This window comes from Zootoca vivipara, chromosome 8, assembly GCF_963506605.1.
Source record: "Zootoca vivipara chromosome 8, rZooViv1.1, whole genome shotgun sequence".
NCBI classification, from domain to species: domain Eukaryota; kingdom Metazoa; phylum Chordata; class Lepidosauria; order Squamata; family Lacertidae; genus Zootoca; species Zootoca vivipara.
The window spans coordinates 58,495,550-58,522,605 of NC_083283.1; the positions used below are offsets into that span (position 1 = coordinate 58,495,550).

Consider the following 27,056-nt stretch of genomic DNA (forward strand, 5'->3'; position numbering starts at 1 on the left):
GAGAGCTCCAGGAAGCAACCGGTGCAGAGAAGCCATATAAGCATTCTTCCAGTTCACACCTAATTAAATTTTTCTCCTTTAATATAACAACGTCTACCACAATAACCAAATCAATTAACATTTACCATGGCACATATGGAAAAGGGGACAATGATCCTGTGTATATCCAATACACCTGTGAATTTTCACAAGACCAGTTCACTGCTACAAAGAACAAAAACACAGACCTGCAAAACTTTTCTCAAAATGTCTGTGATATTACTGGCAACATTGTGTATGCCATGAAATGCCAACAGTGCCCTTCCGCTGTCTATATTGGACAAACAGGCCAAACCCTACGCCAAAGGATAAATGGACATAAATCTGACATCAGGAATCACAAGACAGAGAAACCAGTAGGAGAACATTTCAATCTCCCAGGACATTCTATACAAGATCTCAAAGTAGCTGTCTTATTACAAAAGAATTTCAGAAATAGACTGGAAAGAGAAGTTGCTGAGCTGCAACTTATTACCAAGCTTAAAACCATGGAGAGACCTGGTCTGAATAAAGACATTGGATTCTTATCTCATTATACATGATAACGCTATCTTTAGCCATCTCACCCCTTGCTTTTTCCTGTAAGACCAATTGCAGTCATTAACAGTCGTCAACAGCTATCAGTCAGTCAATCACCCATTCCCACCACCCTTCTGAGTAATACCCCTCCCCACCCTCTCACTATATATAAGTGTCTGGTGACTTCTGGTTCAGTGTATCTGAAGAAGTGTGCATGCACACAAAAGCTCAAACCAATGACAAACTTAGTTGGTCTCTAAGGAGGGCTGGAAGGATTTTTGTTGTTGTTGTTGTTTGTACTGGCATCATATAATACTGTACCTAAAAATTGCAATGAGCATTGCAGCTATTACTTTCCACAATGCTTGGTGCAAGTAACAAGTAGCAAGTATACAGTCAGTGCAAGCAAGAGAGTTTATCAAAACTGATAAACATTTATGTCTCCTATTGAACAGGACGGTGTCTGATCTCCATTGTTTTGCAACACTTGAAATGATCATTATGCCTGGGGTTTTATCTCTGTGTTTGTGTGCTTATATAACCAAATGGCATTGGCACCTGGCCAGTTTTAAATTGGTCCAACAATTTGAGGGTGAGGCTCCCCCCTCCCCGCCGCCCATTTGATTTGGTTTTATTTTGTTTTTCTACCATTTGACGTACGGTTCTCCCTTTCCCACCCATATGCATTGCTGTCTAGCAGAAAATATTTAAACAGTTCAGCGTATGTGTATGTGTGTATACAATCTCAGGTTATATTTCTGTCTTGGAGAAGTGGCAGTTCTCCATCTGTACCTGATCCGAAAACCTCTTGGTAGCACTACCTTAAAGAGCAATATTATCAGAAACCAAAGCCAATTTCAAATGGTTAATTGGTTGAGATTACTCACTGTTTTATCTATGTTGTAGCTCTGCTGATGGGAGTGGGCCGGTGTAGGGCCGGTGTAGTCAACCTGGTCCCTACCACCCACTAGTGGGCATTTCAGGATTCCAGGTGGGCGGTAGGGGGTTCTACGCCACATGTTACTGCAGCACTGGTGGGCGGTAAGGAAATTTTACCATCAAGAAAGATGCATTAGTGGGCGGTAGGTATAAAAAGGTTGACTACTCCTGGTGTAGGGGGACATGTCAGTCACATGACATCCATATGATATCAGATGATTGGCAGCTGGGTGGCCCCACCTACCTGCCAAAGTTGGTTTGGCAGTGCAAAGGAAATAAAGATCTGGCCCACCAGGCCAAAAAAGTTCCCCCACCCTTGGCATAGAGGCAAGCACTGCTGAAAATGAGTCCCTGATAAACTTTTAGGTTCAGTTGCATGAAAATACTTTAAACTCATTGAGATCTATCAAGTATGTCTTTAAATAACTAAAAATATGCTCAGTTTACACCTGGTTCAGCCTAGAGATGGACTCCTAGAATGAATTTCAGAGTGTCTCTGTGATCTAATAGTGAAATTATATATTTACAGCACACTCTCGTTATCTTTCTTTTTATATGTTCTTCTAACTGGTTAATAGCTATTTGCAGTAATGCTAATGCATTTTTCGTGTGTTTTGTTTCACACTACCATTCACCATCAATTAATGAAAAAATGAATTGCATTTTGAAAATCTCCGCAGGTGAACAAAAATAACTGAAAGTTCTCATCGGGTAGCGTGCAGGGTTTTCGTCACCGATATCTTACTTTTCTCAGTGCTAGGGTGCAAAACTGGCTCAAGGGGTGGTTGGAAAGGAAAAACAGAGATAAAAGCAAGAGAGAGAATAAATGGTAGGAAGCAAGGAGTTAAGCTGCTAGGGGAAGCCAGCTGCTGTGACTTGATCACATCAAGATAAGATCTTTAGGCTTGCAATCTTGTGTCATCTCCTCCTAATCTGTTATATTATGTGCCTAAATACAGTACTATCAGATTTGACCCTTGTGAGCCTAGACTTCACCAAGTTAAACAAAACTCATTCTGTGCAGAACTAACAAAAAACCAAGACTTTAACTTAAGCAGGCACAAGGCCTTAACTTAAGCTAGGCTCATTGGCCTAGGATTGACCCTACAAAAGACTTTTACTGAAAGTGCATTCGGATCTTTTAAAACACCATTGTTGAACATGCGGGGTGGGGGTGGGGGTGGCTAGCAGCATTTTTCGATTTCCTTTCTTTTGGTTTAACCTATGCTTTTCTAATGCTCTCTATATTGATCCCTTCCATTGATATTGCATGGGCTGCAATATAACCAAATTCCTTCTGTCTCCCTCCCTTTTGTATACTCATTTGGACAGGCAACCTTAAGAGAACCCCCTGCCACCCTTTTTCAAATTTCCCATCTCATCCTAGCCTCTCAACACTTCAGATGAACATCTGGCCCATAATATTACTCTTTGAATCCGTCTGAGTTGAACTTTAAGGAGAGTGCAAATAAATAAGTAATGCAATAGTTGCCTTTAATATAGGGAAAGCAGGTTGGCATGTTTCTTTTATTCATTATTGCTTAATAAATCAGAAACCTGCAGTGACTCTGAGCAAATCACCATTTAAATCCATGGCCACCCAGAGGAAAGAGGCAAACAGTAAAATGTATTGCTGAGTCGGTACCTGGCAATAATATTGAATTACATGAAATTATATATATATATAATGCACTAAAATGTAGTGTATTTTAGACAGCTTGATACATGATAACTTTCCTACACAAAATATCAAGGTGGGGAGAACAGGCATGTCTGCGTTTGTCACACATGCATGTGCATTTGTGGTGCATGTGTGTTCTAGTAGGACTGATGCTTACAATTCGTGATGTGCCCCACAGGTGTTCAGATGCCCTGCTGATTTCAATAGAAGTGTGTCTCAGCTAACTTTCTCTGGCCTATTTCCAATATCTCTGTATAAAACCCAGTTCCCCACATCCCTGTTAATATCAAGAAGCAGAATGTTGGAGACTGGTGGGAGGTGGGTGGGTGCTAAATTTAGTCGCAGGAGATGAAAGAGATTTACTTTCCACATTCCTGAATGCAATCTGGAAGTTGGCTTTGGGAGCAGTGAATGGAAGGGTATTTCAGACACACAGTGCTCCTCCTGTTTTCCAAAGGCAGCTTCAGAGAGCTGCAGGGCAACAGAGGATTTGCTTCCAGCTCCCTGCCTACCTTTCCCACCTGAAACTCTGTTGACTAGCAGAGCATACACAGACACCCTTGATGTCCTAGACCAGTGGATCTCAATTAGGGGGTCCAGGGAACTCACCTGAGCCAGTGCTTGGTAAGCCTGGCAGTGGACCAGGCAAGCCTTGTGCCGGCCAGGCTGAGACTGGGGCAGCTGGGGCAGCAGGAGCCGCTGTGGCATCCGTCACAGCATCCGCGGCCAGCAGGGGTCCTCGGCTGCAGGAAGGCTGGCTGCTTGCAGACGCGCCTGGGCTGTGACCGCCGCAGCCATTGCTGCTGGCAGCCCCGCGGCAGTGGGGGGAGGAGGAGGTGGTGCAAGGTGCAAGTTCTGAAATCCTGAGGTCGGGTGGTACGTCTCATTTCACCACTTGAGGCAAAACTGGAAGTGCCACCCTGCTCTACCACACTTCCACCACCCACGGGACACTCACCACGCACTGCACCACCTGCAGTGGCACTGCAGCTGGACCATACCCTCCAACATTTCTCCGATGAAAATAGGGACGTCCCATTCTATAATTATAATTTTACTATCTATACCCCACACATCTTACTGGGTTGCCCCAGCTACTCTGGGCAGCTTCCAACGTACAGTATATAAAAATATAATAAAACATTGGACTTTTTTTTAAAAAAAGAAACTTCTTGTATCTATATAGCAACACCTTTAAGACTGTGGCTGTCAGCAGCAGATAAACATTTCCCACCTTTTCTACAGTCACAGAGCACCTCTGTGCTGGGGTTTTGTTTTTTTTAAGGAAGCTAGTGGCAGCAAATCTAATTGCTCAGCCCTTGCAGGATCCTCTGCACATTTAATTTAAGCAAAGAAAGGCACAGGCTTGTAGCCTATCAAGGCTATCAGAGCATGACTGAAGTGTAGCAAGTTTAGGTTTGGAGTTGTAGTTGGTCCTGTGAAAGAGGACATGGGTGACGAATTCTCCCTTTCCCCATCCGCAGAACAATAGTCTTAACACTTTTCTGGATACAGCAGTATTTTCTGTCTGTGTGGCACAGGAATGGCTGGTGAAGGGATGGAATCCTTGGCTACTTAGTTGATCATGGAAAGGTTTGATTCAAACCCTGCAGCTTCATACTGTAGACGGGGGCAACCCAGTTGGATGGGCGGGGTACAAATAATAAATTATTATATTATTATTATAAAGGAGACTAGATGGCTGAGAACCCTTTACAAAGAGTCTGGCCTTTTGGATCAGGCCTATGCTAGCTTAATATTCTAAACATACTCATTTTTTTTTAATGCAGCAGTGCATGGGATTGCAGCCCTAATCAAAGATGGGTAGACTGGAAGATTGTTCTCTGCTGCTATTGGCTTCTGTTGGGCCACTTCGGATGAAATATTTTGGTGTTCATGCCCAGGCACAGTACGCATTTAAACTAGACTGAAACCGGTTTAGTCATCCAGAATTTTCCCCAAAAATGATCTATCTGCTAAAGTAGGCTTTTCATAGAATCATAGAATCGTAGAGTTGGAAGAGACCACAAGGGCCATCCAGTCCAAACCCCTGCCAAGCAGGAAACACCATCAAAGCATTCTTGACATATGCATGTCAAGCCTCTGCTTAAAGACCTCCAAAGAAGGAGACTCCACCACACTCCTTGGTAGCAAATTCCACTGCCGAACAGCTCTTACTGTCAGGAAGTTCTTCCTAATGTTTAGGTGGAATCTTCTTTCTTGTAGTTTGAATCCATTGCTCCGTGTCCGCTTCTCTGGAGCAGCAGAAAACAACCTTTCTCCCTCCTCTATATGACATCCTTTTATATATTTGAACATGGCTATCGTATCACCCCTTAACCTTCTCTTCTCCAGGCTAAACATACCCAGCTCCCTAAGCCGTTCCTCATAAGGCATTGTTTCCAGGCCTTTGACCATTTTCGTTGCCCTCTTCTGGACACGTTCCAGCTTGTCAGTATCCTTCTTGAACTGTGGTGCCCAGAACTGGACACAGTACTCCAGGTGAGGTCTGACCAGAGCAGAATACAGTGGTACTATTACTTCCCTTGATCTAGACGCTATACTCCTATTGATGCAGCCCAGAATTGCATTGGCTTTTTTAGCTCCTGCATCACACTGTTGACTCATATCAAGTTTGTGGTCTACCAAGACTCCTAGATCCTTTTCACATGTACTGCTCTCAAGCCAGGTGTCTCCCATCCTGTATTTGTGCCTTTCATCCCCCCCCCCAAGTGTAGTAGTTTACATTTCTCCTTGTTAAAATTCATCTTGTTTGCTTTGGCCCAGTTGTCTAATCTGTTAAGGTCATTTTGCTGACAAAAACCTAGTGTCACAATAGTCTTCAAGGTGCCACAGGGTTCTGTTGTTTTTCATGTTAATGCTCTCTTGGGACCATGGCTCCTTCATAGAATTAAAGTTCCCAGGGATCCTTGATTTGGTACTGTGACACTTAAACCTGTTTAAAACTGGCTTTAATGTGCAATGTCAGCATGCTGTCCTAATTTTCAGACAGCAGCTCTTGTTAGCTTTAGCTGAGAACTGCTGAATGCTTGTCACCTGTAGGAGGAGGAGGGTTGCTGTCTGAGCACCAGCATAATGAAGACTAAAGAGCTTTCCCCTGGACTCTTAGCATTTGCCGTTCTGTTCTTGGTCTGCATTTCCCAATGGCACCCATTACTTTAGTATCTGGGCAGCAGAGACATGTTCAGAGTCATGTTAGGAAACCTTCTGTAACCCGTTCCTGCCTATCTGTTGCTTATCACTTGCCGATGATGCTAAAAGCTATGCAGCAACTTTGCAAACAGTTCTGTATGCCAAAGGGTAACTCTACTACAAAGCAGAAGGACTCCCACCCCCCCCAAAAAACAAGTCACCCCATGCAAAACAGCTCAAAACAACACATCTGATATAGGGTAATAATAGAATAATCCCTGGCACCACTCCCTTTCTTGCAGTTTTTTGGGGGGCTGGATTTGGTATGCCGGGTCATCCTCTGGTGCTATCTTAGAAACTGGCCTTATTTTTAGTGAGGACATTGAATTATAACAGTGCAAGTCAGCTGACTGCTTTGTCACAGAGCTGCTGCTTTCTACATTATCGCAAGTGCCAGAGCTCTCCCTGCTGCAGTTTTCTAGTCGCAGTGCGGCAAAGCAGACGCCTAGAACCGGGCACGGAGCAGCATAGGCTTTATTATTTTTTATTTTAAAAAACCTTCCATCTGTTTTACTGCAGTGTACTTTTTTTTACCTTTGTCCAGGAGAAGCATACCACCTGGATGTGCATGTTAGCTTCAGACATTAACAGCATCTCTTGAATGGAGGCACGCACTGCTCGGAGCCTTTTACCTAAATTGCCTCTGACGAAGAGCGATTGGTTTTTGCTGCCTTGTATGTGAACAGTTGCTTATGCCACAATGATACACACCTGCAGGAACAGGACAAAGGAGACGATACCTGTTACTGTCTGGGGCCTTTTTACCCCCCCTCCTGTTTTTTGTTGTTGTTGGGTTTTTTTGTTGCAAGCGCTCTGCTGCGGAAGCCTTCTCAATGTCCCAGAGTAATATATTAGTTCCTGGTCCTATAGATAGCCACAGTTTCTCCCACCGGTTAGAGCAAAAGCTAAAGCGAGAAAGCAGACTCCCTGACCTAAATCAATCCCAGTCCTTTTGGATGGATGCAGGGTAGCAGCCGGCTAGCAGTGTCACAGCCAGCCATCAAGTGGAGAATCTCTGGGATTGCAATCTCTTTCGCTTTCAGCCTGTGAGAATCGAGTGCTCCACTTTGCTACCCAACTGCTGCTGGTTTCTGTTTTTTACATTTCTTTTCCATAAGCAGCTATTTACTTGTGGTTTTCTTTTTTTTCTTTCTCTCTCTTTTTTTAGCCTCCTAAGTGTATATTTGTGTGGATTAGTCTGTCGTGAGCACAGTCCTTGTCCGCGTCACATTGGAAGCGAGGGCACTGAAGTCAGCCTGCCTTAACAGTTGTTTCTTTCTGCATGATGCTATGCAGCTAGAATGCGTTACATTGACAACAAAGGAAGACGCACAAAACACCACTATCTTCTGGGTTGTTGTTTCAGGAGAATATATGACTCTTCTTCAGTTGCAACACACTCCTTTTTTGTGTGTATTTTGCTGTTTTCCTTTTTCCTTCTCTAAAGACATCTAATCAAAGAACAGGCAACGTTGTGGATGTGGGTTTTCAAAATGCTATTGGAGGGGGGGGGAGGCGATGTGATGGGGGGGGAGAGAAAAAGACAGCTCGTGGAGAACTGTGATTTGTGGCAAGCAGCACATCCTTTTGCATTCTTGCTGATTTGAAAGACTCAGGTTTTTGTTGGTTTTTTTGCGAAGAGGAAGCCCTAAGGGACAGGTTCTGTAACTAAGAAAGCGATCGCAGATAAAGGAATAAAAATGACAAGCGTAAATGGAGGCTCAGAGCAGAAGAAACTGTCAGTGCCTGGATGGCAGCTTCACCCAGTCTGAATAATTATGAATAATTCATAGAACAAAATTACTCTGCTTTCACCTTTTCCACTTAAAATGGCATGATGTGAATCTCTAATAAATTTTCAAGATAAAATATAATGCCAATTGGATTCTGAAGAGCCTTCCCCCCCCTTCTTTTTGCAGCCAGATGCTACATGCCGATTCTTCCAATATACCTTTCACAATTATTCCGTGAGAACCCCACTTCATCACGAAGCACCATTACCAATGAAAATTACTGTGATTACAATGGTAACAATAGAATGCCATCAAACGATTTCTAATTTACCTAATTTGCTAAGGCTGACTGCATTAGCTTCAATGCCCTGGTCTCCATGCCTGGCATCTTGGATCCATATCAGAAGGAGACAAAAGTGGCATCGGTGTTCAGCACCTTTAACTTCGACGGCGCAGGAGAAAATGCAGCCATGTTTTCCATCATCCTTGGCAATTTTGTTTAGCTTCTGGGCGTAGGATGGAATTCTGTTACAGGTTTGTGGATACAGTGCTTTAAACTGCAGGAGATTTTCAACTGTACGATCTGTACAGTATATATACTTTGAATTAGATAAGTCTTTCCCCCCTCCTTCCCCTCATTTGAACGGTTATCTGATTCCAATATAGAAAAGCTTTATGCTGCCGATGACAGTTATGGTTTGACTGCTTAAGTATATAATCTAAAAATGGTTGCAGTTGACAAAGCAGATGAAAACTATGTACGTGGTTTTGAGGATTGTTATTATTCATTCAACTCTTATCCAGTGATTTTATAGTTATATGTTTGTTCTGACCATTTTGGGGTTAATCAACTAGGCAGCAATATAAGTAGTGCTTTTTCTTCTTCAGGGGGTATGCAATACCGGCACCTCTTTTTGTTGTTAAAAAATGCTGCACTTACTGTAGAAACTTCATGGTGAGTACCCACACCTATTTTTCTAGAAAGAAAGCACTGAATATAAGACATTATTAAAACATGCTAATATTCTGAATATGCTCTTTTGGTGCTAAATTTCAGTACTAGCCATTGCTATGGAAAGACAGAGGATTTGAGTGACAGTTTATTATGTTGGTTCCTAACAGTGCAATGTCTAACTCAGAAGTAAGCCCTGTTGAGTTCAGTGGGGGTTACTCTCATGTAAACTACAGGACTGCATCCAAAACTGGAATCCCAAGATTTTCATTATGTGTTCAGATACATACAGATTCTGAATGCACTTGAAATAGTAAGGGGAGCTAGAATATATTGGGGCTGAAAATCTGCACTGAGGTGCAAATACTGTTAATTTGAGTAAATGCATTAAATTTATTTTTCATTCTTATCAGCAGATTCAAAGAATATTTAAAAGGTGCTTTTATAAAAGCAAAAGTATGCAGTAGTTCTTTTCAACTACAAGACTTCTTAATTATGCACTAACTTGCCTTAGTGGTAGAGATGTCGTCTATTGGCATACTTGACTACTTCTGCAAAAGCATATTTAACAAAATACACCCCGTATACATTTTTATAATAAGATTTTTAAATGTTATATTTCGCCTTTAATTTACATAATCTGTTTTTGTTTGTTGATGGAGTGCTTCTCCATTGCATTTTTAGCTTCCACAGAGTTTTAGCTGAAAGTTTGAAATTTTTTTTGCATGGTACCACTGTATATTTGAAAGGTACGGTTGGCACCACCCACAAGCCATTTAAGGCTGCTGCCTCCCAAAAGTCCACATCATTGCGTGAAAATATGTGGTCTTCAATAATTTGTGCAATCCAATCTGATTCAGATATAATTTTCCATGTTTATATATCTGTATCATTTGGTGTATCATTTAACCCTTTATTGTATTCTGCGTTTGGCAACTTACAGAATTACTTGAATTGCCATAGTGCAAACAGTGGCTTGCTCTGCAGTACCTTACCCCTGACAAGTGAGCAAGGGCCATTTTCCTCATGAGGCAGGCACTAGAAAAAACAGCATTCAGAGTTGGACTGCTTGTGGCAGTGACTGGGATGCTCAAATGGTCCTTAGAATATCACATATCAGAACTCTCAATGGCTCCACCTCCTCCCGAGCTAGTTTCAGGGAAGCACGCCTGCCCTTAACACTTTCAGTGCTTGACATTCTGGTACTAGGTCTTGAGCTGCTTTGTGATGGCTAGCACCCAAACTCTTATTTGTGGCATTACACCAGTAGAGGAGGGCATTGTGCCTGGCCCTATGCACTTCTGGAGCAGTGATTGGGTGGACAGAATGTGGCTGTGGAGGCACATGATTGGCTTGTTTCCATAATCCGTATCAGGAATAGTAGCTCTTCTGGCTTGTGGGATCTGCTTTTTGTTTGTGTGGCATATAAGACAGATGCTCGGCCTCTGAGCTACACTCCTTGCCGGTTGTTGAGAACCTACTGCATCAAGCAAAAGACCTCCCCTACCTTAGCATCTTGTTCTCACGGTAGACAATCAGATGCCTCTAGGAAGCCCACAAGCAGGGCATGAACGCTCACAGAGCTATATGCATTTATGCCCCTCCACAACTGCTATTCAGAGGCACACCACCTCTGATACAGTCTTCCGATAAGGAGGCTGAGCTTAGGGACAAAGATACATATTTTTATTAGACGATCAACAATCTGATATTGATGCCATTTCACCCCAATGATGAGTTTGTTTTAAATTTGTCAGTAAAGCCTAAAACAGGGGGTCAGCAAACTTTTTCAGCAGGGGGCCAGTCCACTGTCCCTCAGACCTTGTGGGGGCCTGGATTATATTTTTTGGGGGGGAAATCAATGAATTCCTATGCCCCACAAATAACCCAGAGATGCATTTTAAATAAAAGCACACATTCTTCTCATGTAAAAACACCAGGCAGGCCCCACAAATAACCCAGCGATGCATTTTAAATAAAAGGACACATTCTACACATGTAAAAACCCACTGATTCCCGGACCGTCCGCGGGCCGGATTGAGAAGGCGATTGGGCCAGATCTGGTCCCCGGGCCTTAGTTTGCCTACCCATGGCCTAAAACATTGTCTTTTGTGGCTTTGATTTCCCTTAGTTGCTCAGACTGCTTTCCTGGTTAAGTTTGTGCTCCATACTTTTAAGTGGCCATTGCCAGTGGGTTTAATGTAGCTATAATGAGCGCAGGGTACAAAACAGGAGTTCCACAGGACCCATAGGCCAAGGGCTAAGGGGCTGAGCAGTGGTCCCTCAGCACCACCTTCTGGAACTTGCCTTTCAAATAGTGCTGAAGCCATCACAAAACCATCTGTAACCCAGGTAGAGAATCCAGCGGTTACCATGGTAGGCGGCGTTGAAAGACACAGAGCAATCCTGCAGAAATGAAGATGCCACGCTCCTCCTATGTAGTTTCCAGTGCAGGTTATCTGTCAGTGCAGATTCATTCCCCAAACAAAGCCATCTTCCCAACCGGAATGCACCCATACTATCCAAGAACCTGTCATTTGCTTAAATATCTTGCACACAGAAAAAGGGACAGTTGAAGCTGGCTGATAATTATCCAGGACAGAAGGCTCTAGGACAGGCTTCCCCAACCTGGTGTGCTTCAGATACGTTGTACTACATGTGCCATCATACCTGACCATTGGCCATGCTGACTGAGGCTGATGGGAGTTGTAGTTCAAAGTATCTGGAAGACGCAATGTTGAGGAAGGCTGGTCTAGGGATTGACGGATATGCCAATGCAGATGCTTAAGATCAGGGTGTCACCTGTTTGTTTGTTTTTTTAAGCATTTCACTTCCCACTCAACTAGTTTATCATGTGCAAAATGGGATTTTCTGCAAGTAATTTAAGTTGAGCATATGTTTCAAATAACAAAAATATATTTCCAAGGATTCACAAGTTAACTGAATTAATGGGTCTAATATAATACACAAATCATAGTTTTTTTAAGGAGTGAGATTAAATTAATATCTTTTTGACATTTGTGGTTCATGTGGACATGCGTCAGGATATTAAAAGCATACAGGGGAAGGAATTCAATGTTGTGCTATGTCAATCGTTCCATCAGAGCGAGCTTTTCTTTCAGCTTGCCAAGTGGAGCAGTCCCCCCTCTTTTCCCCCCATATGCTGTTCCGGGGGTTCTCCCAACTGCCCTAGAGCCAGTTTATTTTGGGGGGGACACAGGGAGGAGGGGGGAGCCCCACTCCATTAGCAGACGCCTACAACATTTTAAGTACCAAGGACCCTACATAATTATTACAGTCATACCTCTTCTTGCGAACGCTTCATCTTGCGTTTTCTCAGGTTAAGAATGCGGCACTTCCGGGTTTCACCGTGCACACACGCAGAAGTGTTCTGCACAGTTCACACATGCGCAGAAGCGTTCTGTGTGGTTTGTGCATGCGCAGAAGCGCTCTATTGTGCTTCGCGCATGCGCAGAAACGCCGCTCTGTTTGTGGACTTTTCGGGGTGCGAACGGCACCCCAGAACGGATCGTGTTTGTAACCAGAGGTACCACTGTATTATTTATTTATTTACTCTTAACGGAGAAATGCTTTCATTCTTTAGGGCAGTGGTTTTCAACCAGAGTGCCGTGGCACCCTGGGGTGATGGCCCTCCTTCCTTCCTCCCTCCTTCCTTCCCTCCCTCCTCTGATGAAAAAACAAACAAACCATTGCTTCCAACATAAGTCGGAAACTCCCTACTCAAACAGCCAAACGAGACACGTTTCTCTACTTTTTTTCATGTATCTCTCTGCTATGTGATGCTGGTCATCTGTCCATCCATGGTTAACTGTCATGGATGCTTTAGTTGAGATTCCTGTATTGCAGGAGGTTGGACATGGGGATCCTTGGAACCCCTTCCAATCCTATCATTCTGTATACATATTGATTTACACCAGGCATAGGAAAACTCCGGCCCTCCAGATGTTTGGAACTACAATTCCCATCATCCCTAGCTACCAGGACCAGTGGTCAGGGATGATGGGAATTGTAGTCCCAAACATCTGGAGGGCCTGAGTTTGCCTATGCCTGATTTACCCAGCCCAAACGCTATTTAGAGTTTCACCCAGTGGCTTTGTATAGATGTTGAAATATTTCGGGTGAGAAGATGGGCTACTTTGACAGCTGTTGCTAGGAAAACCCACTGTGCGGTAGGGGAGTGGGTGGGAGATCAACATAGAAAGGGGTCCACTAGAGAACACTTTGCAAAGGTGGACCCAACATGGACCCAACATGGAGACAGCCCTGTATGAACTACATAGTCACAGAAACTATTGCCCATTGATAGTAACTGTGCAAACCATTGATACACATTATTATTTTTTATTCAAGTTATATTCTAGTAAAGTATTTATTAAAGCTGTAATTCTAGTAAAGTATTATTAAAGTAATATTTAAGCAAAGTTGTAGCCTGGTCCTAACCACATTTTCTCTAAATCAAATCTAATTGATTTCAGCAGCATTCCAATTTAACATATTTTGGACTGGAGTCTTAATTATATTTTCTTTAGGGGGGGGAAATGTTCCTAATTTCCCAAACAGAGCTTTGCTTAGTATGTTTTCATGAGTAGTGATGTCAAGGTAAATGTTTGCAAAAGCAAAAGGTTGGTGCAGACCAAAACACTAGTCCCCTTGTAACTTCTTATAGGAGAGCAAGAGCCAGCAACTGGTTTGCAAGGTCCCATGGCTGGCTTTAAGAGGATAGCACTACAACTGCATGTGCCATGTGACTTACCTTTACTTTTCCGGGTAACAATACTGAGCACTGTTCCAAATTGTCAGTCTTGTTTCATTTCAGTTTGAGAGAGGTGATTGATTATCTTTATTTTATCTATAATTGCATTTATAGAAAGCATAGCAGCCACTGGGGAATTTTTTTCTTAAGCCACTCATTCCTTTGCAAGCCTCTGCTTAATAGGACAGACTTTGACATGTGGGTGTCGGAGGGCAGGGTGTTGTGCATGGAAGTTTCTTATAATTTATTTCATAACAAATATGCTTCTTTTTTGGAACGCTAGCTTGGTATTAGGACATGTCTAGTCCAGGCCAGCTGTGATGTGCACACAGCCAAGGTCAGCTTCCTTGGGTATGTAGGGGGTAAACAGTGCAAGAACTAGCCTTAGCACAATTGATCTACTTCATACGTATGCTCCCATAGATAATTTTGCTAATTTAATTGCAATCGTTCAGCACAACTGAACACAAATGGGGGAAGTGGGATCATGACAACAAGCCCTGACTTAGTCTATGCATATACCTTTGTACATAAAAAACTGTATGCCCATAGGTTCTGGTATTTGCAGGTGGGTTCCTGTCTGAAATACTGCTTGAATGTACATAGGAACCATGCAAACAGTTCAAGGGACACAACTTGTTGCTGGGATCCCATTCTCCCCCTGCCCAAGTACTGTACACTCATTGTAGACACATCCAGTCAAGAGAACAAGTGCTGTTGTTTCCTCAGCTTGGCATATGAGAAGGCCTATGGGAGAGGGCATGAAAGCTCTTTAACAGCTGATGACCCATAGGATTTTGCCTCTGATGCTGGGGAAAATATATGACCAACATGGCTAGCAGCCTTACCTTCCATGAATTTGTTCTATCTTTTAAAGCTGTCCAAGTTGGTGGCCTTTGCTGCACTTTGATGCAGCAAGTTCCATTCTCTGTGCTGTGTGAAGAACGGCTTCCTTTCAGAACTTCTCTCGCCGTTCAACCTCTTTGACCACCCTGGGTTCTAGTATTATTGGGTTTCAATATCCAGTTGTCCAAGGTCCCCCACATTAGCTGCTGTAGGACCGGCGCATAGAAAGAGGGGAGCTAAATGACAATGTTGCTTGATGCTGATGTTGTTGTTGTAGATGGTTGGACATGTGGTAAACAATCATTTGTCATTTCCTCACAGTGACTGCAGCGTGTGACAGGTCTGTAAGAATTCTGTAATTGACTCTCAGGTGTGTGGTCTCAGCTCAATGGGTCTGGCAGCAGGAGCCGTACTGTATTTTTCAAATTTTAATTTTGCCTTTCTTTTGTGTGGCATGCTGCCCCCTTTTTGTTACGAATGGTGTTATTACAACGGCAATAACCAGATGCCTCAGCAGGGATATTTTAATTATGCTCCTATTGTTTATACGTGAGCAGGATTTTAAAGCTCTGTTTTACACTGTAGTGCCTGTTTCCCCATCCTCCTTTAAGTTTGACACAATTTCTGTGGGCCATTTATTATTGATAGGACAAAGTGAAGTGACTGGAGGAGCCCTTATGAAGACGGCAGGGGAAACGCTGGAGAAGTTTGGAGCTAGACCAAGGTAAAGTTTGAATTGGATTTCATGTGTGAAGAACCTTTTGAACACCTAGGACAAGTGCTATGCTATATACAGTAAATGACTGAGGGACTTGATTTCTGAGTTTAGCACTATTCCTATGAATACCAGTTCCTGAGGTGTACGAGACCTCCATATCTTTCTGGTATAATTCCTCTGTGTATTCTTGCCACCTTGCTGGCCATTAAAACTGCAGTTTATTCAAAAAGGGGAAATTCTCCCAGAATATGATCCACTTTACATGTTATCCTTGCAAATGTGCTAGGAAGTCAAACGTCCTTCTGGCTCAGATCCTGGAGAGCCTCTGCGGGGTAGATATTACTAGGCTAGAAAGATGAATAGTTTGATCTAATAATGCAACTTCTTGTGTTCCCTGGGAGTACTGTGCTCTTTGGCCAGCCCGGGCCTGTCAGGAAGCAATTTTGCACTAGTGGTAGCTTCTAAAGTGCATCCTCAAGGCATCCCAGCATCCACACTTTGCTTGTCCTATGCCCAGAAAGCATGGCCCAGAAAGTTTTCCATTAGCCCCACTGCATTCTCTGGAAAAACCTGTTCTTTACTGCTGAATGTCAGTTTGCGGAAAAACCCGATGGACATTTGTTCCAATTCAGCAGTGCAGAGCAGGTCTCCTCTGGGCAAAGTGGCAGGACAAACAAAAGTGTGGCCGAGAGCTCATGGACTGTGTTGCAGTGGTAAATGTGACATTACTCAGGCATGGGTCACTGAGACCAAATCCTTTTCAGAGAGAAGCAGATAACTTGGCACAGCATAAAAGGCTTAGCTCTGTGCAGGGATCTGATTCTTGGCTCAACATTCTGCTCTGTTGCTTAGGCTTCTCAATCGCACACATTTCCCTATATACATTGCTCACTTGGTAGGGAATTTGCATAGTGTGGTCACTGTGTTGTTAACAGCTACCACGTGATGCTTTTAAGAGTGTCCATGTGAGGACCATAGCATATTAGCTCTTTTCAATCTCTTTACTTCTAGAACAACCACATCTCTCCCCCCCCCAAAAAGCCTTGATTTATAGTACTAAAGAAAATGGAAAGTGAAACAGAGACACAGAAGGAGAAAAAAACCTGCAGGAGGAAGTATCATGCTAAAACACACACCCCTCCCTGGCCCCAAATCCTTTTTTATTCATATTTTCAGGAACAACCATCTCTACAGGGTACCTAAAAGATAATAATGTACTGAGTTCCTTCCCTGGATCAGCACAGACCAGTACACTATAGATTTTGGTTGCTTACTGAGCACTTCTGAACTACGGTGTTGTTTTAACCTAGGGCATTATACTGCCTAACCTTGTTGTGTTGGTTAATAATATTTCTTTCCTTTCTAGGAATGTAAGTTTACTCTGTCTTGATTATGCCAGACCGCAAATCCTTGAAAGGCATATATACTGTAGCTCTGGGGGTGGAAAGGGCCAGTTGGGTTTAAGCCATCTCTGGAAAACATCCACCATCGTTTCTTATTAAACTGGCCAAATTCCCTTTTGTTCCCACATTAACAGCTCGCCTGCGGTGCCTCTAGCCTTGACGTTGTTTTTTAGTTGCACGCTAAATTTCAGCGAATGAAAGAAATTTGGCCCTTCCCGTGTTCATTTGGGAGGAAGGGAGTAGAAGAGAGAAAGAACAGTGTATCTTATTAATTGCAAATTCTATATGCCAGCAATAAAAAAGTCAGTAAAAACTGCAAGCTATTGCCCCAAATTATGTCCACCTAATCCATCCTGATAATTTTCCCCATTGGCCAAAGGAAACAAAAGTGTGGTAGCCTTAATTTTTGTCCTGCCCTCTCCCGCTTCCAGGGGATGCATTTTGCTTGTTTTGTGTAAACTGCGCAATTTAAGTCAGCTCTAGAAAACCAATAAGGATGAAACATACAAAACTCCAGTGAAGCCATTTGGGAATATTGAATCCAATAATGTTAACTTGCATCTGGAATTCCATATGGAGAAAATATACTGCGGAAGGAGGAGATGTGAAAGGTTTAGACGCCATTTCCTATTGTTAAAACTGTGTGTTTTTGTGCTTTTTGGCAACCCACCACTGCACAAGGAATGGGCAACCTCTCTCCCTTTGGATGTTGCTGGACTGCGATTCTGATCATCGCTGTTGCTGGCTGGGGCTGATGGGATTTGTAGTTCCACATCTGTCACAAGTGCCACCACAGCACTCCACTCTAAAATAAAAGGCAGCACCCTCCCCTTAATTTAAAAAGGAACCACATTTCTGGCATTCGCTGCCAAAAGATCACTGCTCTTGCTGACGAGCCTTTACTGGGATGTGGCCAGTGAAAGCCAATGAATGGAAAAGGTCACTAATGTCAGGGACACAAAACTGTTAGGCCACAAATTATAAGCCCCGTGGGCTGTCATGCTTTCTGAGCCTTGGGGCCAAGTCACGCCACAGTCGGAGCTGTTGTGTTCAAGATGGGGGGTTCAGTAGGCTCATGAATCAGAAAGGTCACTATGGTACTCCAATCCTGACTATATTCGCCAACGTCATAGTAACAGTGCTGCTACAAGCAAATTGATTTCATTGACAAGTGGGGCCTCCAGCACAGCGTTGTGAAGAGGGGAGATCCTGTTCAGGGCTCTAATCAGACCGGACGAGGCAAATTGTGGTGCTGGTCAGGCCTCTTTAGGTCCTAGGCATGGGGCTTTCTTCAGGCATGATAGCTCAGTTGGTAAAGCATGAGACTCAGGGTCATGAGTTCGAGCCCCATGTTGGGTGAAAGATTCCTGCACTGCAGGGAGTTGGACTAGATGATCCCCATGGTCCCTTCCAAATGATTCTAAGAATTCTCATAGAATCATAGAGTTGGAAGAGACCACAAGGGCCATCCAGTCCAACCCCCTGCCAAGCAGGAAACACCATCAAAGCATTCCTGACAGATGGCTGTCAAGCCTCTGCTTAAAGACCTCCAAAGAAGGAGACTCCACCACACTCCTTGGCAGCAAATTCCACTGTCGAACAGCTCTTACTGTCAGGAAATTCTTCCTAATGTTTAGGTGGAATCTTCTTTCTTGTAGTTTGAATCCATTGCTCTGTGTCCGCTTCTCTGGAGCAGCAGAAAACAAGCTTTCTCCCTCCTCTATATGGCATCCTTTAATACAGTGGTCCTCAACCTTGGGCCTCCAGATGTTTTTGGCCTACAACTCCCATGATCCCTAGCTAGTAGGACCAGTGGTCAGGGATGACGGGAATTGTAGTCTCAAAACATCTGGAGGCCCAAGGTTGAGGACCACTGCTTTAATATATTTGAACATGGCTATCATATCATTCTGATGTGCTATGTAAATTTGGAGGGCTCCTAGGCTCAAACATGAGCTTTTATAGTGGTTTAATGGGCTGGGGAAGATCAGTTCTGGAAAACAAAGTAGGCTCATACGAGTGTTTGTGTGCATTGTGTGTGTTTTTAATTTCACATCTCCCAAACACTAATATCTCCCCTTATTTAACCTGAATATTTACTCTAAACTGTAATGTGTCTGAACAGGTCAATTCCGCCATGTTACTAGATATGCAGGGAGGAAGCTATGTTACACACAGTCAAGAGTAGTTTAAAGGTGGCTGAGCATGTGATGCTAATGGGTGGTTGCTTTTTAGAAATACAAACCTGGAACCTCACTGCATTTTAAGACTGGGCGATATATCAATATATGGCCCCAAAGAGGTTTGAAGTGATATTGAACCGTGATACTGTTTTTATAATTTTTGACCTGGCAATACATCACGAATCATGGTGTGTGTGTGTGCGTGCGTGTGTGTGTGCAGGAAAACCCAATGCCTGTACATAGCTCCATCCTTATATCAGATATTGCGATATATCAGTATATCACAATGTTTAGCTGGTAATATATCACGATGTTGAAAACCAGATATCGCCCAGTCCTACTGCATGTGTAGACTCTCCCTGCCATGAGAATAATGATTTACCACCATGGTTTTTATTATACTTAATTGTCTTGAACCTTCAGAAAAAGGACAGGTTATCTGTTTTAGTGAGTGTCTAGGTTACATTCTCACTAATGATTTTTTACTATCATGGTATTTTCATGAAGAAAGTAATTGAAATTAATCAATTGCCTTTTTCCTGTTTTTTGGGGGGGGCAGGCACCATCAAGTGAAAGTTATGATATAACTGAAGCTGCCTAATACCAAGTCAGACTATTTGTTCTCCTAGCCCTGTGTTGCTTATTCTGACTAGCAATGGCTGTCTCCAGCAGAGATCTTAGTTCCCCATCTTCTGCTTTAGAAGTGCTTAAAACATTGGGCTGGAGTGTTGTTGCCTGTTGCATTGTGAAGATCATAGCAGTTTCAGAATTCTACAACAGCGTAACAAAGCACATCTTGTGTGATTGATGCAAGAAAAATAGAATATGTTCTTCAAAGGTCTGGTGTTTAGGAGGCTTTTCCCATATAATCAGGTAATTGGGGGAGTCGGGTGAGAAGGGCATCCAAAGAGAAAAGCTCCAGTTTTATATTGCAATTAGACGATTCGAATTAAGTGGAGTTTGTTTTTAAAGATTAAGACAATGCACTTTGATGAAGGTTTTATTAGTGAAGATGAACCGTACTCAAAAGGGGAGAGCATATCACTGCAGTCTGTCTAGCACTTCAGTGATATTTCCTAAATTAATCTGAAAATAGTTCTTGAGGCAGCGTGTAAAGATTATTAAGCATGAGGTTTTTATGTATGCAGAAAATTTGCTTTTGCATGATTACACTCTTAAAATGTTAATGCATGCGCGAGAAAATTGTGGTCCTTAATCTCTAAGAAATTTGTTTCTCAAAAGAAGCTCTTAGCTTTTTCTGTGCTTGGTTTATTAGGTGCTGAAAGCATGGTGCAACTTTGCAAACAACTGTATATTAATAATGAACTAATTTATGCCTTAAATGCAATCACTGTATTGAGTACCATCTTAAATATATATTGGAATTTTTACCCATGATGGGGGGGAAAGGTGGATAGCATGAGAACCCAAGTCCAGTGCATCTTTCATCCAATGTTGATTTCCACCCCTTTAAGCCGCACTGAAATTTCTCCCTGCTTTATTAAATCATGAGTGCACAGATTTTAGCATTAGCTCAGCTAATTAACTTCTTAAAATTGTGTCATTTCAGGAATTTGAGGAGAAGGCTCAAAAGGTCTGAATACGGAATGAACCCAGCAAAAGATGGTTGGTAAGCAGCAGAACCTCCCAAAGGATGTAAGTCACATACTGCTAGTAGGGATTATAAAGAGGCTCACCAGTTTTCTTTTGATGAACAGCTACTGTATATTCCAGCGTATAAGACGACTGGGCGTATAAATTGACCCCAACTTTTCCAGTTAAAATAGAGAGTTTGGGATAGACTCACCGTATAAGAAATACGACCCGGCGTATAAGACAACCCCCGACTTTTGAGAAGATTTCCCTGGGTTAAAAAGTAGTCTTATACGCTGGAATATACAGCAGTATTCCTTTTCAGAAGAGTCAAGTCTTCCAGAAATCCCTTTCCCCAAACACAACCATCTACAAGGGGCAGAGATAACAAAACAGATAAGATAAGGGGTGGACCCAGTGACGCCACTTCTTGCGGAAGGAATCTGTCAGCAGAAGAGGGTTAGAATAGGATTGCCATACACGTCTTGAATTTGCAAGAAAAGAAAAGAAAAAAACTCAACAACTTGATTAGAAGGAGATTTCAGTGGTCCCCTCTCCTCCCTGCAGTGCCCTGTGTCCCTTCAGATCTCTTCCGGAGGGTAGATGACCCTCCAGAAAAAAGATTTAGGAGTTGGGGCATGGGATGCTACAGGGCGATTGCCAAAAAATGTTCTCTGCTTGTCCTGCTGATGGATTCCTACTGTCAGCAGAGAGTCACCATTGGATGCCATCCACGATCCTTCATTTGGATTAACGCCATGTTAAACCAATAATAATGATGATTATGATAATAATAATAATAATAATAAATGATTGATTTTTTTGTTTCAGATGAGGTAGGCAGTGGCACATTGCTCAAGCAGTAAACCCCTTCTAAGTGCCATGCTTGGCTTCCCAGAGGCATTTGGGAATGCTGGACTAGATAAGACTTTGGTCTGTCCCAGTGTGGTTCTTGCCTATGGGTGTGATAAGGCATTGTTTGCATTTTAAGGCCATGGAAGTATATGTTGTTGTTGTTGTTGCTGCTGCTGCTATTATTATTATTATTATTATTATTATTATTATTATTATTATTTCTGCAATTATACACAGTTTCCCTACCACTCAGTGACTCTTAAAGCAGCTGATGGTCAATGAAATGCAAAAAGAAAAAGAAAAAGATACAAATCAGCAAATCAATTATTAACACTGCAAAACAAAACAGCAACTCGAAGCTATAAACATGAAAGGAGGAATTATTAAACAACAGTTTCCCTGCTCTTCAAATCTCCAGCCAAAAGCGTATTTAACTGGAAAATGCAGTAGCAAAATAGTTTAACAATTTGGCCCAATACTTTGTAAACTAAAAGGTTATGACCTCAGTCCTGTAGTTCACTTATTCTGAGTTTCATTTGGTGTTTTTTTTTAACTCCAAAGCCAGCAGGTGCACAAGCATTTAGTTGGTGCAAAAATGTTTAGTCGCTTCTTCATTCATGTAGTGTTGGACCCAGAGCAAATTCGTTATGCTTTGTTCCCATAGAAATCAATGCAACTTGGGCTACACTACAGACCTACACATAGGGACCTTAACTATCTGGGAGTGTTTGACTTGTTTCTGCATAAACATGTATAGGGTTGCACTGCTAAGTTAATAATCAGTAACATTACACATTGATTTCAATGGCACTTAACTGCTACTAATTTGGTCTGGTTCGTTGAAATCTATAGCTTGTTACTTATTCATAGGATTCATCCACACTTCCATTTCTCCCATGATTTCTAGGCGTGGGTCCAAGAGGTTTTTTGGGTTGTTGTTTTTTTGGTCCTGTCATTTTTTCCAATTCAGCAATAAACAGTGGGGTTTGGACCTCTGGCTAGAAATCACAGAACAAATGGAAATGTAGATGAGCTCACTGGGAGGGGGCATAAAGGTAAAGTCATGGACGACTCTGGGGTTGCGGCGCTCATCTCACTTTATTGACCAAGGGAGCCGGTGTACAGCTTCCGGGTCATGTGGCCAGCATGACCAAGCCGCTTCTGGCGAACCAGAGCAGCACACAGAAACGCCGTTTACCTTCTCGCCGGAGCAGTACCTAGTTATCTACTTGCACTTTGACGTGCTTTCAAACTGCTAGGTGGGCAGGAGCAGGGACCGAGCAACGGGAGCTCACCCCGCTATGGGGATTCGAACCACCGACCTTCTGATCGGCAAGCCCTGGGTTCAGTGGTTTAACCCACAGTGCCACCTTCATCCCGGGAGGGGGCATAGAAGTCCTCAATTTTAGCTGGCAAAATATTTTAGTATGCCAAAAGGCTGTGTACACCTTCCCATTTACTCTGCAGACTGTGTGCTGGTTTGGGAAGCAGTGTACACATGGCATTAGCCGCATTCCATATCTACTTGGTTGCTACCCTGTTGTTGCTTATGAAATGCTGCATTTTGATGCATTTTCCTCTAAACCAGCTTTGATCCTAGCTGAGAAAAAGAATGACACAGCTGTGTTTTAAGCAGGCAACATGTACACATGTTATAGTGTGTTGGGGGCCATTTCAAACATTTCCGTTTTTCTTCCCTGGAGATAAACAGGGTGCATAACATCACTACTGCATACTGGACTACCTAATCTGTAACTTTTGCAGGTCAATACCAGGCTGCAGAGGGACTAGGAAAGCATCTCTTAGTAAGTAAGCATGTGGCTTCACCACCAGGAGTTAGCAAGTTCATGTAAACAAGTTACTCTCTGAAACCTAGTTCTCACAAGCAGCAGATGGGGTGGGGGAAGCTGTTCGTCAACAGCAGGTGACTATACCACTGCAGACTGCTAGGGGTAGGGAATGATTCTCCATATAATTAAATTCTCTCCTTGTAGAAAGTTAGTATGCCAACAAAAAGACAACATTGCAACCTTTGTTGTTAACATCTAACTTTTATATAGAATGGATGCACATGAAGACCCTTGGATTATTGGTAGCATGCTTAAAGTGTTATAGAGATGACAACTCTAATATTAAAAAAAATCTAATTAAAATGCAATGTGTGCTTAATTTGTCATGCTGTCCTTCATCTATGGTTCCTCCTTTGCCTAGGACAAAAATGGGAAAGACCCATATGAATGGGGTGGATTGTGATCTAATTTAACAACATATTATGGTTCCTAACATAGGAAGGCATCTTAAACAGTCAGATTCCTGGTCCATCTGGCTCAGTGTTGTCTGCACTGGGGGGTAGGTAACCTCCACCCTGGGGGCTTAAAGGGCCCCACTAGGCTTCTGTATCCAGCTCATGGGAGTCTTCCCAGGCCACACCCCTCCACACATTTCTTGAGTGCTTTTCCTAGCATGTTAACTGGAACTGAGATACTGCTTCTTGCTTGGGTAGATACGGTATCTGTAGAAAGGTCTTACTTTTGCATGGCAGGAATGTAGCCTACTGACTGAAGGTAAGAGTTGTTTCATTTCTTCTGCCCGTTGTTACCTCTGGTCCCACCCACCTGCTGGCAAGCCACCCACCCCGAGGGCTGCCCACAAAAGAATGTGACATCCTGGCTGAAAAATGCTTATCTACTCCTGGTCTACATGGACTGATTGGGAATGGTTTTTTCATAGTTTCAGAGAGGAGGCTTTCTCAATCTGGAGGTGCCAGAAATGGAATCTAGGATCTTCTGCCTGCAGAGCACATTTTCCCAAAATGTCTGTGCAAATTAAGAAAATATCATATTGGTTCTCTTTAAAGCACTTTTGGCTTTTAAGAGGATAGAAATCTTGTGCTTTGTGGATTATGGCTTTCAGTTGCTCTGTGCTGCTGGTAAAGTTTGCCATCATCTTATTTGGGACACTCAGAGGCCCAACTCTAAAAAGTAGCCGCTATTCAGAAAAAGTTGATTGCGATTAAGTGTAGTCCCATTTCCTTTTCATAGGACTTAGACCAAACTAGCTTTAGCTGGGCAATGGCCAACGTGTTGGGGATCCAGAGAAAGTTGTCCTTATCTACTCCTGACAGCTTTGGGATTAATTGCAACGAATATGTCCTACTGCTTTCAATGGGAGTTAGATGCAACTAATTTTCTTTGGACGGAGGCTAGCATAAACAAACACCATTTTATTGCAGACTCTGTAGTGTCTCAAACTTTTAACTAAAATAAGTATTTATTTGCATATTTTGGAGCAAGTGGAATACAACAAATCTCTACAATGGTTTCCCACTTGGAACACTGTCCATGTAGAGAACACGCTACAAACTCAATAAGATGTTCCTGGATTAAATTTGCAGTGATGGGTTAATTTGAGGATTTTACTGTATGTTACTGAAGGATTTTTATTTTGTTGGTCTTTGGATTGGTGTGATCCACCCTGACCTCCTTTATTCACCACCTGCATTTCATGATTATTTATTTGTTTACATGTTGCTTACTGTGTTTGTATTAGGTAAACAGTCCTGGGAGTTTGCCTAAAGCAAATGAATATTTATTGTGTAATCCCAGAAGCTCCCAGGTTGGTTAGCAATGTAAAAAACCCATTAAAAATGGAGTATTTGTTGTTTAGTCGTTCAGTCGTGTCCAACTCTTCATGACCTCATGGACCAGAGCACGCCAGGCACTCCTGTCTTCCACTGCCTCCCGCAGTTTGGTCAAACTCATGTTGGTAGCTTCGAGAACACTGTCCAACCACCTCGTCCTCTGTCATCCCCTTCTCCTTGTGCCTTCAGTCTTTCCCAACATCAGGGTCTTTTCCAGGAGTCTTCTCTTCTCATGAGGTGGCCAAAGTATTGGAGCCTCAGCTTCAGGATCTGCCCTTCTAGTGAGCACTCAGGGCTGATTTCCTTCAGAATGGATAGGTTTGATCTTCTTTCAGTCCATGGGACTCTCAAGAGTCTCCTCCAGCACCATAATTCAAAAGTATCAATTCTTCGGCGATCAGCCTTCTTTATGGCCCAGCTCCCATAATGCATAGAAAATACCAACTAAATCCTAAACTAACTGAACTCTGCGTATTTATTCAAAAGCTGTTTATATAATTTTATTATTATTATTATTATTATTATTATTATTATTATTTTATTATTATTATTATGCTTAATAGAACTAGTGTTCCTGTGTGCAACTGAGCATGCAACCTCTGTGTAGATCATTGTTTGTTTATCCAATAAAATGCTTAATATGAGCAGCCTTGAAGGATAGCATTGCAAGATGCATTAAACGATCCCCTCTTATCAGCAAATTGTAAACATTGCTATTTTGCTGGAAAGGTTCTCAAAGCATTCCCAATAGATAAAGCTAGAATCATAGAAACATGTTTGAATATCATAGGTGATAGTATGAGAGAAGACAGCTAGCTGGATCTGCTTTCATAAACATGTATTCTGGATGACATTTTTGTTTGTTTCTCACTATTTCAGCCCAACCCGCACCCACCCCATTCCTCCTAATGCCCTTTCAGGGTCATTTGACTTTTCTTCCCCATCATGCCTGCTGTCTTTAACATTTCCCTCGCCTTCCTCCATCCTCCGGGGGTTAGGGTGGGAAGCTTTAGGATACAAGGCCACTAACACATCAGGGCTTTTGGTCTAGATTTCTTTGACAGTCTGGACAGGCAATGAACTGTATCACCTATCTACTGCTTCCATAAATCATAGTGGTATGTGTGTCTCACCTTGGGTGTTTTTCAACATTCAGAACATTCATTGTGACCGAGATGGTCAAAAAGACATCGGGTTTCAAATTCAAGAATGCAGCTACCAGTGGTATAATTTGTACATTCCTTCCATTGAAAAATCTTAAGCTTACACACGTTGAAGCAGAAATGGTTTGAATACCACGGAAAGGGGCAGGGATGGTAAAATAATATCATTGTATGTCTGGTAAGAGTCTTATACTTTTTTCACAGCTCATAGTAAGAGGAAGACGAATAGCATTCATTATTTATCCGATAATTTAGATATAGGCAATGTACAAGGAGAAATAGCAACACAGAACTCAGCCAATCAAAATAGGGCAAGTATTATGTCTTATCTCTTTATTTTTATTTTTTAAAAAAATCCTAATCATGCCCTGTTCAGATTTGAATTTATTTGTTCCTTGTTTTGCTAGTCTAACTGTAATGTAATTCAAGCCTAGTTAAAAATGGTCCCTTTAAGGGCTTTTCCACACATGATGGAATATTACAGAAGTTGCAAAATGGCATTTGATAAAAATATAAAAATATATAGCAGTTGCACTGTACATAAGATCTCTCTCCTGAATTAAAATTCATGCATGGTATGATCACTGTGAAAGGGACTCTAAAAAAAAAAGACCCCTCATAAGTAAAAAGCTCTAAGGGTTTTTTCACATGGGCACACACCAAATCCAAAATGCTTTCATGAAGAACACTTTCGGCCAAACTGAAATAGATACGAAGCCCGCCCACCCGCCCCCTCCAACTTTGCCACTTTAAAAAGCAATTGTGAATCACCCAGCATCCGTTCATGATTCAAGAACGGAATCAA

General features: G+C 42.4%; 1 long non-coding RNA gene across 4 annotated transcripts in view; it reads left to right on the forward strand.

Annotated features, from left to right (window-relative positions):
- LOC118090507 (uncharacterized) overlaps window positions 1-27,056 on the forward strand; it is a 125,293-nt gene that overhangs the window by 11,834 nt on the left and 86,403 nt on the right. For all 4 annotated transcript variants that reach the window (XR_009558051.1, XR_004693260.2, XR_009558050.1 and 1 more), the window contains exons 2-3: window positions 15,345-15,420; window positions 20,571-20,656. This is a non-coding gene — a long non-coding RNA (uncharacterized LOC118090507). The remainder of the gene's footprint in view (window positions 1-15,344; window positions 15,421-20,570; window positions 20,657-27,056) is intronic.